Raw genomic sequence first — 12,701 nt, 5'->3', positions numbered from 1 at the left:
TGCTCCTCCCCCGGCCTGAGATGTGGCAGGAGCAAGTGGAATTAACCCTGCCTGAGCTAAAGTGCCAAACATGCTCAGAAATTGGGCAAGAGTCTCCTGAAGTGCAGGAGTAGTAACAGGCGTCTCAGGTGCCTGCTCTCCAACTGGAGCTACTGGTGGCTCTATTGCAGCAGCTTGTGCAGGTGCTCTGGCTACACCGAGTGATCTTCTTCGGCCTCTGGCTCGGCCACTGTCCCGACCACGGCCTCTTGCAGCTCCAACATGGGGCGCGAGTGTCTGATCATCGGATCCAGTTGTGCGTGTCCTCACCATCTGTGAGAGAATAGAAAGAGAATTGTTTAGAACTTTGAAAACAACAAATGCGCACGATAAGGAATCAAAGAAGTGAATATTTTCCTAACAGTTCCATAGCCTCCCGAAGATAAGTACAGACGTCTCCGTACCGATTAACAGGACTCTACTAAACCTGCTTGTGACTGATGACACCTATGAACCTAGAGCTCTAATACCAATTTGTCACTACCCCAAATTTCCTCCGTAGGATGTCGTGATGGAACCTAGTCAGACTAGGTAAGCCTATTGATTCAGAATAATAATAAATATCTAAATTAAATAAATTACAATTCAAACAATTTCAACTCCCAAAATCCGGTAGAAATAAGTCACAAGCTTCTAAGAATTTTATCCTCAATGTCTCTCTATATATCAAGGTCTAAAGAAAGTAAGGAAGCAACATAATAATGATAGAAGGGGACTCCGGAGTCTGCGGACGCAGGCAGATATACCTCAAAGTCTCCGTGTACAGGTAACTCACTGATGTCGGGGCTGGTATGGAGTCCTTGGATCTGCACAAAAAGATGTGCAAAAGCGTAGTATGAGTACACCTCAACGGTACCCAGTAACTGCCAAGCCTAACCTCGGTAGAGTAGTGACGAGGTCAGGTCAGGCCCTACTGGAAAATAATAATGGCATGGTAAAATATTTAACAATATAATAAAATAAAATGACAATGGAAATGATTCAAGTAGCATGTCACCATTTAATTACACAAAATATTGGCAAATAATATCTCGTGGAATCAAAACAGAATACCTTTCAACTTTAAGAAAATCACAATAATAATCAAAGGCAACTGTGGCCATAAATAAATATCAACAAGGACACTCACGAGGTACCGCCTAGTAGTCCCAAATCATAAATAAATTCACAATATCTCATTTCCTTATCTCACCGCGGGAGCCTTCACAATTTATTTTAAAGAAAATATTTATTTCCGAAATAGCATCCCGCGTTTTAGCCATCCTTATCATACCGCATGACTTCTAGTAGTTCCCCCTACTAGCCACGCGTATCAAGCCACCCTTATCTCACTGCATGCGTTTCAATACCCAGACCTTATACCACCGCATGCGTATCAATATCACAATATATCACAATTTACACCTCAAGTGCTCAAATAATTTAACTTGCCAAAATAATTCAACAACAAATTTTTTCACAATAAAGAGCTCACGGTTCATGCCAAAATAAATTATCAATAATATTTTTCTACAATAAAGAGCTCAGGGCTCCATCACAATGAGTACGAAAATCTTACAAAATATTCGGGAATAAATAACTCAACAAGATAATATTTCAAAATTTTAATACATTGCTTAAATACCAAATTTAAAATGTCAAATAATTTATTTTAATAATATTTAATTTAAGCAAAATCATCCTTCAAATAATGCACAGAATAAAAGAAACCAAGTTCCAACTAAACAGGTAAAACAATTAGCAGGAAAAAGGTCAAACAAATTTAAAGTATATAAATCAAATCAATGAAGGAGAATATAACAAGATTTAAAAATTTAATTAATATGCAATAGTGATCTACACAATTTAAAAATATAATCCTTCAAAATTAGCCCGTGTACACACTCGTCACCTCGTGTACATGACTTTCATCACAGTACAATTAATACCAATCCTAAAGGAGATTTCCCCTACACAAGGTTAGACAAGTCACTTACCTCAACTTGCTCCAATTTATTCAAGTAGTATGCCTTTTCCTCGATTTTTCCGACTCGAATCTAGTCATAATTAATTCGATACAGTCAACAAAAATTAAAGAAATTAATTTCATAAGAAAATACTATATATTTTAATAAATTCCGAAATTAACTCAAAAATTGCCCGTGGGGCCCACGTCTCGGAATATGGTGAAACTTACAAAATCCGATAACCCATTCAATTATGAGTCCAACCATACCAATTTCACTCAAATCTGACTCCGAATCGACACCGAAATCTCAAAATTTTGTTTCTATGAGATTTCTAAAATTTCCCAAATTTCAATCTCAAAACACTAATTAAATGGTGAAAATAATGATATATTTGTATATATTAACCAAATCCGAGTTAGAATCACTTACCCCAATGTCTTTTCCTTGAAAATCTATCAATAATCGCCTCTGCTCAAGCTCCAGTTTGTTAAAAATGGTGAATGGGATGAATGTCCTCCTTTATAATTCTGCTCAGGCAGCCCTCGGTCATGGCCTCGATCCTGAGGCTCGATCATGGCCTCGATCCTGGGGCTTGATCATGGCCTCGATCATGGGGCTCGATCATGTCCTTGATCTTGGGGCTCGATCATGGTGCTCGATCATGGCTTCGATCATGGCCCTCGATCATGGGGCTCGATCTTGGGCCTCGATCTTGGACTCGATCTTGGGCTCGATCTCAGCCCAGAATTTCCAACAGAAGTGAAAAAAATTATAGCAGTTTTTTAAGTCCAATTTTGTTCCGTTAACCATCTGAAACTCATCCGAGGCCCTCGGGACCTCAACCAAATATACCAACAAGTCCTAAAACATCATAAGAACTTATTTGAAAACCTCAAATAACATCAAACAACGCTAAAATCACAAATCACACCCCAATTCAAACTTAATGAAACTTAAGAATTTCCAACTTCTACATTCGATATCGAAACCTATCAAATCAAGTCCGATTGACATCAAATATTGCACACAAGTTATAAATGACATAACAGAGCTATGAAAATTTTTGAAACTGGATTCCGACCTCGATATCAAAAAGTCAACTCCCCGGTCAAACTTTAAATTCCTATTTTAGCCATTTCAAGCCTAATTTCACTACGGACTTCCAAATAAAATTTTGATCATGCTCTTAAGTCTAAAATTACCATACGGAGCTGTTGGAAATTTCAAAATTCTATTGCGGGGTCTTTGCACATAATTTGATATCCGGTCACTATTTAAACTTAAACTTTTAATTTTTCTTCAAAATTTCATATCTCGGGCTAGGGACCTCGGAATTTGATTCCGGGCATACGTCCAAGTCCCAAATCATGATACGGACCTACCAAAACTGTCAAAATACCGATCCGAGTCTGTTTACTAAAAATGTTGACCAAAGTCAACTCAGTTGAGTTTTAAAGCTCTAATTCACATTTTAATCCATTTTTCACATAAAAACTTTTCAAAATATTTTATGGACTGCGCACGCAAGTCGAGTAATGATAAAATAGTACTTTTTGAGGTCTTAGAACACATAATTAATTATTAACTTTAAAGATGACATTTTGGGTCATCACATTCTCCACCTCTAAAACAAACGTTCGTCCCAAATCATGTTATACTTACGATGTTTGCAACCTACCTATTAATTTAATTGCTTAAATCATGTCAAAAACTTAGTAAAGGAACTGTAAAAGGGTAAACTTCATTTTTCTCGACGGTTAATGAGAATTGGAAATTCCTTAAGTAATTGCCCTTAATAAATCTTGAATTGGTTGCTTTAAATGTGTTTTCTCTTTTGTGGAGCGGACCGAATGTCTCGGTAGCAGATAGATGCATTTATGGTTCGTGCCCCCTCGGCAGTGCACAGTTTAAATATTATGTTGGATCGGATCATACGATCTTGACATGATTTGCGTATGATTTAATTGGTTGCTTGAAATTTACGATAACTTATATTGCTTCATTGGCCTGAGATACAAATTGATAAATGATGAAAAATAAATTTGGAAAGTTCTTATTAACAAAAGAATTATTCACTTATTTCATGATATTGAGCTTACAGTCGTTCTACGTAATCCATGCTTAGATATATCATTGATATTTTATTATAGCCCATCGTAAGTGTGAAAGTCGACCCCTCGTCACTACTTCTTCGAGGTTAGGCGGGATACTTACTGGGCACGCATTGATTTACGTACTCATACTACACTTGCTGCACATTTTTATGCAGGTGCATATATATCTAGTGGCCTTGTGGGCATAGATGCGCGGTTATTGCGGGGACTTAGGTGAGCTGCATTCCATGTTACGAGTCCGCAGCCAGCAGAGTCTCTTTCAGAGTATTTATCTTTATCCTGTCCGAATTTATATTCCGGACAGATATTGTTTTTTATTTTATATTCCTACTTGGAGCTCATGCACTTGTGACACCGGGTTTTGGGGTGAATTGGGTTGTCATGTATTGAAATTGTTAAAAATATTATTATTTATCTTGTAAATTCCATCTTTTACTATTTAATTGAAGGAAATATGATTCCAAAAATATTAAAATGAGAAACAAAATTAAGTATTTATTTCTGGCTTGTCTGACAGTGGTATCCGGCGCCATCACGACCTTTAATGGATTTTGGGTCGTTATATATATATATATATATACACACACACACACACACACACACTCTCTTATTTGGGAGTCAAATACTTCTTTTTCCCTGATTATGTTTTTTTTGTTAAAATATTTTAAATACTATTAATTAATATAAATAATTATGAGTTAAATTATATATGTGGCAGTATTTGATTAGACACGAAATCAATATCTATATATTTATATATAAATTAAGAGGATAGTTTGTAATGTGGTGAAGCCAAGTGACAAGCTAATAAGAAGCCACTTGACAATTTTAGGACAAAATTAATAATTAATACTTAGAAAAGGAAAGATAATTAATGGATATATATATATATATATATATATAGATAGATAGATAGATAGATAGATAGATAGAGAGAGAGAGAGAGAGAGAGAGAGAGAGAGAGAGAGAGAGAGAGAGAGAGAGAGATTGATTTTTGAATTGAAAATGCTTCTTTTGAAAGATGAAAGAATATCACTTTTATTGCCTCTAAATTCTAAGATCTAAGATAAGATAGTTATATAAATAATTAAACACACAAAAATAGATAATAAAAAATAAAATTAAAACTCAATATTATATTTATAATAAAGGAGAATTAAGCTTGAAATAGTTACATATGCATTAAGCTATATGTTTTAGCTTTATGTGTTTATTATTAATAATAATAATAATAATAATAATAATCTCTTATCTATTTGTTTTGTTAAATCAAATTAAATCTAACTCAAAAATTATCCAAGCTTTTGAATTGAAAAATAAATAAATCAAATTTTATCCAAGCTTTTGAAGTAGAAAATAAAACTCCAAAGACGAAACAAATTCCTTGAGATTCTGTTAAGAATAAGGTATGAGCATATACACTCTTTTTTGCCTACTATTAATTAGAATTATCACTAAATGAAATACTAGAAAGTATTATATGAAAGAATTGTATTTGAAAGATATTTATTTGAGGAAACTTATATTTGGAAGAGAGTTATTTGGTAGAATTATATGTGAAGGACATTTATTTGATGAATTTGATTTAATTGGGTGTATTTGTATTTATTATTCGTTTGAGCAATAATTATGATGTTCTTGTTATCATTGCTAGCTATTTTCCAGTATTATTTTGTATACTATATTGCACAGGTAATTAGACTAGTGAGTGTCTTGACTGTACCTCGTCTCTACTCCACTGAGGTTAGTCTTGATACTTACTGGGTACCGACCGTGGTGTACTCATACTACACTTCTGCACATTTTTGTGCAGAGCCAGGTATTGAAGGTATCAGACTTGAGCAGAGTTAAAGCGGAACCGTATGGATTCAAGGTAGAGCTGTTTGGTCGTCGCAGTCCCTTGGAGTCTTTTATTTCATTGTACTGTTAATTTTTAATCAAACAATATTGTATATTCGGTCCTCGTGATCATTTCATGTATTCAGTTAGAGTTCGTGACTCAGTACTACCAGTCTTGGGAGGTTGTATATTCATATTTATTCCGTTGTTAGTTTTGGTTACTTATTTAATTCAAAAAAAAATGGCTTCAAAATATAATAGAAATCCGCTTACCTAGTCTTAGAGACTAGATGCCATCACGATGCCTGTGGTGGGATTTTGGGTCGTGACAATATCAGTCGTGCGTGGTAACTATTGGGGAACTGGAGAGTAGAGTTGATATTTTATTACTCAGTATGGTTGATTTTGATGTCATTCTGGGTATGGATTGGTTGTCTCCACCTCATACTATTCTGGACTGTCACATAAAAACCGTGACGTTGACAATGCCAGGGTTGCCAAAGGTTGAATGGAGAGATTGTCTAGATTATGTTCCTAGCAGGGTAATTTCTTATTTAAAGGCCCGAAAAGGATTTGTAGCTCGGTGTTTGAATTGTCTACAGGTAAAGTACGAGTATCAGAGACTGGGAGGATTGCTTTAGAGACTTGAAATTTCGGAGTAAAAAGAGGAGCGTATTACCATGGATTCGGTAGTTGGGCTTCCATGGACATTGAGGAAGTTTGATGTTGTTTGGGTGATTGTTCGGTTGACCATGTCCGCACATTTTATTCCAGTTGGTACTAATTATTCTTCGAAGCGGTTGTCTTAGATTTATATCCGTGAGATTGTTCGCCTACATGGTGTGCCAACGTCCATAATTTCATATCGAGGCACGCAATTTACATCACAGTTTTAGAGAGCAGTGTAGCAGGAATTGGGCACACATGTTCAGTTGAGTACATCCTTCCACCCTTAGATGAACGGACAATCCGAGCACACTATTCAGATATTGGACGATATGTTACGCGCTTGTATCATTGATTTTGGGGGTTCTTGGGATCAGTTTCTGCCACTCGTGGAGTTTGCTTACAATAACAGCTACTAATCGAGCATTCAGATGGCTTCGTATGAGGCTTTATATGGGAGACGGTGTAGGTCTCCGGTGGGTTGGTTTGAGCCGGGTGAGTCTAGGCTATTGGGTACTGACTTAGTTCAGGATGCTTTGGAGAAGGTCAAAGTGATTCAGGAACGGCTTCGCATGGCGCAGTCTAGACAAAAGAGTTATGCCGACAGGAAGGTCCATGATGCTGCTTACATGGTTGGGGAGAAGGTTCTGCTTAAGATTTCACCCATGTAGGGTGTGTTGAGGTTCGGGAAGCAGGGCAAGTTGAGCCCTCTGTATATTGGACCTTTTGAGGTACTTAAGAAGATTGGAGATGTGGATTATGAACTTGCCTTGCCACCTAGTCTATCAGGTGTTCATTCAGTGTTCCATGTATCCATGCTCCGAATGTATGTCGGGGATCCGTCTCATATTTTGGATTTCTGTACAGTGCAGCTGGATGGTAATTTGACGTATGATATGGAACTGGTGGCTATTTTAGACCGGCATATTTAAAAGCTGAGGTCAAAGAATATAGTATTAGTGAAGGTACAGTGGAGAGGCCAACCAGTCAGAGAAGCTGCTTTGGAGATTGAGCAGGAGATGCGGAGCAAATATCCACACCTATTTGAAACTCCAGGTATGATTCTAAACATGTTCGAGGATGAATGTTTGTTTAAGAGGAGTAAAATGTAATGACACGGCCGGTCATTTTGAGTATTATAACCTCGTTTCTCCATTTACTGCTCAATTTATACTTTACAGTTATTTTATGACTTACCGGGTTAGCTAGTTCAGGTTCGAAAAGATTTCAAAGTGAAATGAGACACTTAGTCTCATAATTGAAAATCTAATTTGGAAAAGTTGACCGGATGTTGACTTATGTGTAAACAAACTCAGATTTGAATTCGGATGATTCAAGTAGCTCCGTATGGTGGTTTTAGACTTAAGAGCATGTTCAGATTGTGATTTAGAGATCCATAGTAAAATTAGGCTTGAAAGCGAAAGTTACATTTTTGGGAAGCCTGATCGGAGGGTTCATATTTTTGATATCGGGGTCAGAATCCAGTTCTGGAAATTTGAATAGGTCCATTATATCATTTATGACTTGTGTGCAAAATTTGAGGTCAATCGGACGTGATTTGATAGGTTCCGGCGTTGTTTGTAAAAATTGGAAGTTTCAAAGTTCATTTGGCTTGAATCTATATGTGATTCATGTTTCTAGCATTGTTTAATGTGATTTGAAGACTCGATTAAGTTCGTATGATATTTTAGGACTTGTTGGTATATTTGGTTGATGTCCCGGGGGCCTCGGGTGAGATTCAGGTGGCTAACGGATCATTTTGGACTTAGCATGTTGGCTGATAACTGCTGGTTTTTGTTGTTACTGGTTTCCTCTTACGCGTTCGCAAGAGATGTCTCGTGTTCGCGAAAGGTGTTTGTGGGCTGAAGAATTTTTGTAATCCGCATTCGCGAATATGAAGGTTTGGACTGAGGAAGCATCATGTTCACGGGGCAGTGGTCGTGTTCGCGGGGAGTGGGGTGTCAAAGCTTCGCATTCACGAAGCTGGGCTCGTGTTCGGGTAAAAGTGTGAAACAGACTTGGGCACCAGGCCCTAAGGCATCGCGTTCGCGGTCAGATGGACGCGTTCGCGTAGGCCAAGCTAGGCAAGGCATCGTGTTCACGAAGTGGGGTTCGCGTTCATGTAAGAGAACTTTCCGGGCAGTCGCGTTTGTGCTTCGCGAACGCGATGCTCTTTCTGCGTTCGCGATGAAGGCATATCTGGGAAGAATTAAAAGTTTCAAAATGGGGGTTTTGAGTTCATAACACAAAATCAAATTGAGAGCTCGGTAGAAGGAGATTTTTGTACAGATTCTTGCGTGGGTGTTTGGGGTAAGTTATTCTTATCCAGTTTTGGTTAATTTCCATGATTATGCCTTTCAATCCATCATTTAATGGGTAAATTAAGTTGAAAAATTTAGAAAACCCTCTTGGTTTAATTTGAAGATTTGAGGGTCGAGTTGAGGTCAGATTTTGGTAAAATTGATATGGGTAGGCTCGTGGTTGAATGGGCTTCGGTATTTTATAACTTTTATCGGGTTCCAAAATGTGGTCCCCATGGGCGATGTTTGGGTGAAATTTCAGATTTTTATGGAAAAAGTATATTTTCATATGGAATTAATTTCTATAAATTTTATTGACTGAATCGAATTATTTATGGCTAGATTTGAGGCGTTTGGAGGTCAATTCACGAGATAAAGGCATAGCGGAATAAGAAATTACACGGTTTGAGGCCAATGACCTAATTGTGAGGATATTTATCGGATCGGGCTACACACCGCAACATGTTTCATTGTTATATGCCATAATTGTCATGATATAGTGCTTGGGCTGAAGGAGCCCCTCTGGAGTCTGTACACACCCCTAGTGAGCGCAGATACCTAATGAGTGCGAGTGCCGTGTGCTGAGTGATTGAGAGGAATGAGTGGCTAAGAGGAAAGAGTGACTGTGAGGTTGGAGTGAATGGGAGGGCTGCATGACTGTTACTCTGAGAGGATGCATTGATTCCATTACTACTGCATTTCAGCTGCCATATATCACTATTTTGAAAAACTCTGAAAGACATTATTTCTGTTTCAGTCAAATTTGATATGAAATTGTTGTGGAGTTTTAAATGTTGAACTTGAAAGCATGCCTACCTTTTCATGTTAGAAAGTACTGTATTTGGACTTAGCTGTGAAGCTCGTCACTTCTTTCAGTTCGTTATTTATTATTATTACTTGCTGAGTTGGTTGTACTCATACTACACCCTACACTTCGTGTGCGAATCCAGGTGAACCCGGACACAATGGGTGTTGATTCTTTCACACAGTTGATTTTTCAGAGATTTAGAGGGAGCTGCCATGTTTCGCAGACCTTGTCTCTCCTTCCCTATCCTTTTATTTATTGTATTTGGTCTCAGATTATTATAGACCGTATTTTCCAGACTTTTAATGTATAGATACTCATGTACTTAGTGACACCAGGTTTTGGGAGTGTATTTGTATCTGAAATTGTGAGGTCTTTTATTAAATTCAAATTATTATGTTTTCAAACTTAAAAGAAATGTGTGGGTTATTGATGTTGTCGGCTTGCCTAGTACTGAGGTAGGCGTCATCACAATAGTTTAGGATTTTGGGTCGTGACAATTTCAAAGTTGTTGGATATTCCGGAAAGTTGAAGTTTGATATCATGGCGCCATATTTGAATTTAAATCATTCTCTGTATTGTTTATTATTCGAATTTATATTATTATTATTATTACATGGTGAGGATGAGAGTAAAATCATGAAAGGTGGTACCGTACCATTTCATTCATTCCATTATTATTACATGGTGAGGAAGAGAGTAAAAGTACGAAGGGTGATGCCATGTCATTTCATTCATATTATCATTATTACCTGGTGAGGAAGAGAGTACGAATGGTGATGCCATGCCATTACATTCATACTATTATTACATGGCGAGGACGAGAGTAAAAGCACGAAGGGTGATGTCGTACCATTTTATTTATATTATTGCATGGTAAGGACCAATGGTGCACCCAAAATTTTATGCAAGTGGGTTCAGTCGGAAGCAACCATAACTAATATAAGCGGTAACAGGAAGCAATTTTTTGTCCTTTTTCTTCCTAGCGTAATCTTAAAATGGAATCATCTTGAAGTCGACATTCTATTGTTTTAACAAATTTTTGCTTATTTTAATTTAATAAATTTAAATTTGTTACACTTTAAAAAGAAAAAAAATATATTTGACCAATCTAAAAGGTTATTAGCTCTAAGAAATTTGACATTATAAAATTTCTTTTAGTTTTATAAGTAACAAATTATTATTTATAAAGGAAGGCAATAAGAAAAGAGTTACAAACTAAACTAAATTAATTACCATAATTAAAGAAAGAGAGCTTATACACTAAATAATAAAATTTAATCATAAAACAACTAAAAAATTCAACATAAATTAAATTAACAATAAGAAATAATTTCAACAAATCTACTTGCAAGGCTTAGAAAATTTGATGAAGGAGAGCTAAAATTACCTTTTGAGGTAAAATAAATTTCAGTATAAGTTGCATTGAGTTTACGTAAAAAAAAAAAAACTTTAAAGTAAAATAGAAAAAAACGAAAAAATATAAGACTTTGGAGTTATAAATGAACAAGCCAAGATGTTGTTAATTTAATTTGATGCAAAACACAAAGTACATTAGGCATAAAAGCACTGACTAGGAATTGAACACAGGACCTTACCAAAATTATGAACCAGCTTGACCACTTTTGTAGGAGCAAAACATTTGTCACGTGGGTTCAAATATAATTTCTATACACAGTTCCCCTGCTTTAGTGGTAATTTACATAGATACACAGTATTATTTTTAGACGAAGCGGGTTCAGTTGAACCCCCTTAGCAATACGTGGGTTTGCCCCTGCTGAGAACGAGACTTAAAGTACGAAGGGTGATGTCATGCCATTCAAATGACTGATTTTCCCGGTTTGGGTGATTTACTTGGTTATTTCGTGATTTCACACCTGTCGTGTATTTTTTTCCTTTTAGCATGTCCCCTCCTAGTTTGTACGTTATCATTCCCTATTATTATTGTTGCTTTATATACACTTGTACATATTTATTTTAGTAGGTGTCTTGTCATAGCCTCGTTACTACCTCATTGAGGTTAGGCTCGACAGTTACGGAGTACATTGGGTCGATTGTATTCATACCACACTTCTGCACTTCTTATACAGATTTTGGTATTGGTCCTAGCGGTTCTCAGTAGCTTTCTACTCGGATTCAGTCGCAGTCAGAGAATTGAGGATAGTTGCACGACGTCCGTAGCCTTGAAGTTCCCTTCCCTTCTATCTTTAATGTTTTATCGAGTTTCAAAATAGTTGTATTTTGTTCGCATTTTATTTGTAGCACTCTAGAATCTCATGTACTCATGACTCCAGATTCTGGGATTTGTTTAGATTTTGTTGTTCGGTATTATTTTCCTCTACTTTAGAATTATATTGTTACCATTCTTAATATTTGGTTTTCAACTTTTAAAATCGGTTAATTATTTATTTTATGTTGTCTTGCCTAGCAAATGGATATTAGGCTACATCATGACCCCAAGGTTGGGATCTGGGTCGTAACAAATTGGTATCAGAGCACTAGGTTGCTTAGATCTCATAAGTCATGAGCAAGCTTAGTAGAGTCTGGAGGATTGGTACACATGCATTTATACTTATTTTCTACAGGCTATGGAGTTTTAGAAAACATTTCCCATCTTCTTTCCCCTAGCGTGTGATTTTAATCTATCATTTATGTTTGAATTATTCTATTGTTGTTCTCTCGCATATGGTGAGAACACGCACAACATCTACAGTGGGGCAGGAGCCAGAGCCCCCTGTTGCATATACTACCATGGGTAGAGTGCATGAGAAGAATTATCTTGCCCACGAGCTTGAAGATTTGGCGGCACTACTTGTACGGTGTCCCTTGTGAGGTCTATAATGACCACTCGAGTCTACAACATATGTTCAAACAGAAGGATCTTAACTTGCGGCAGCAGAGATGGTTAGAGTTACTTAAGGACTATGATATCACCATTGTATATATTATCTCGGGAAGGCCAATGTGGTGGCCGATGCCTTGAGTCAAA

This window comes from Nicotiana tomentosiformis, chromosome 7 (genome assembly GCF_000390325.3).
Source record: "Nicotiana tomentosiformis chromosome 7, ASM39032v3, whole genome shotgun sequence".
Taxonomy (NCBI): Eukaryota; Viridiplantae; Streptophyta; class Magnoliopsida; order Solanales; family Solanaceae; genus Nicotiana; species Nicotiana tomentosiformis.
Note: the sequence above shows the minus strand (reverse complement) of the source record.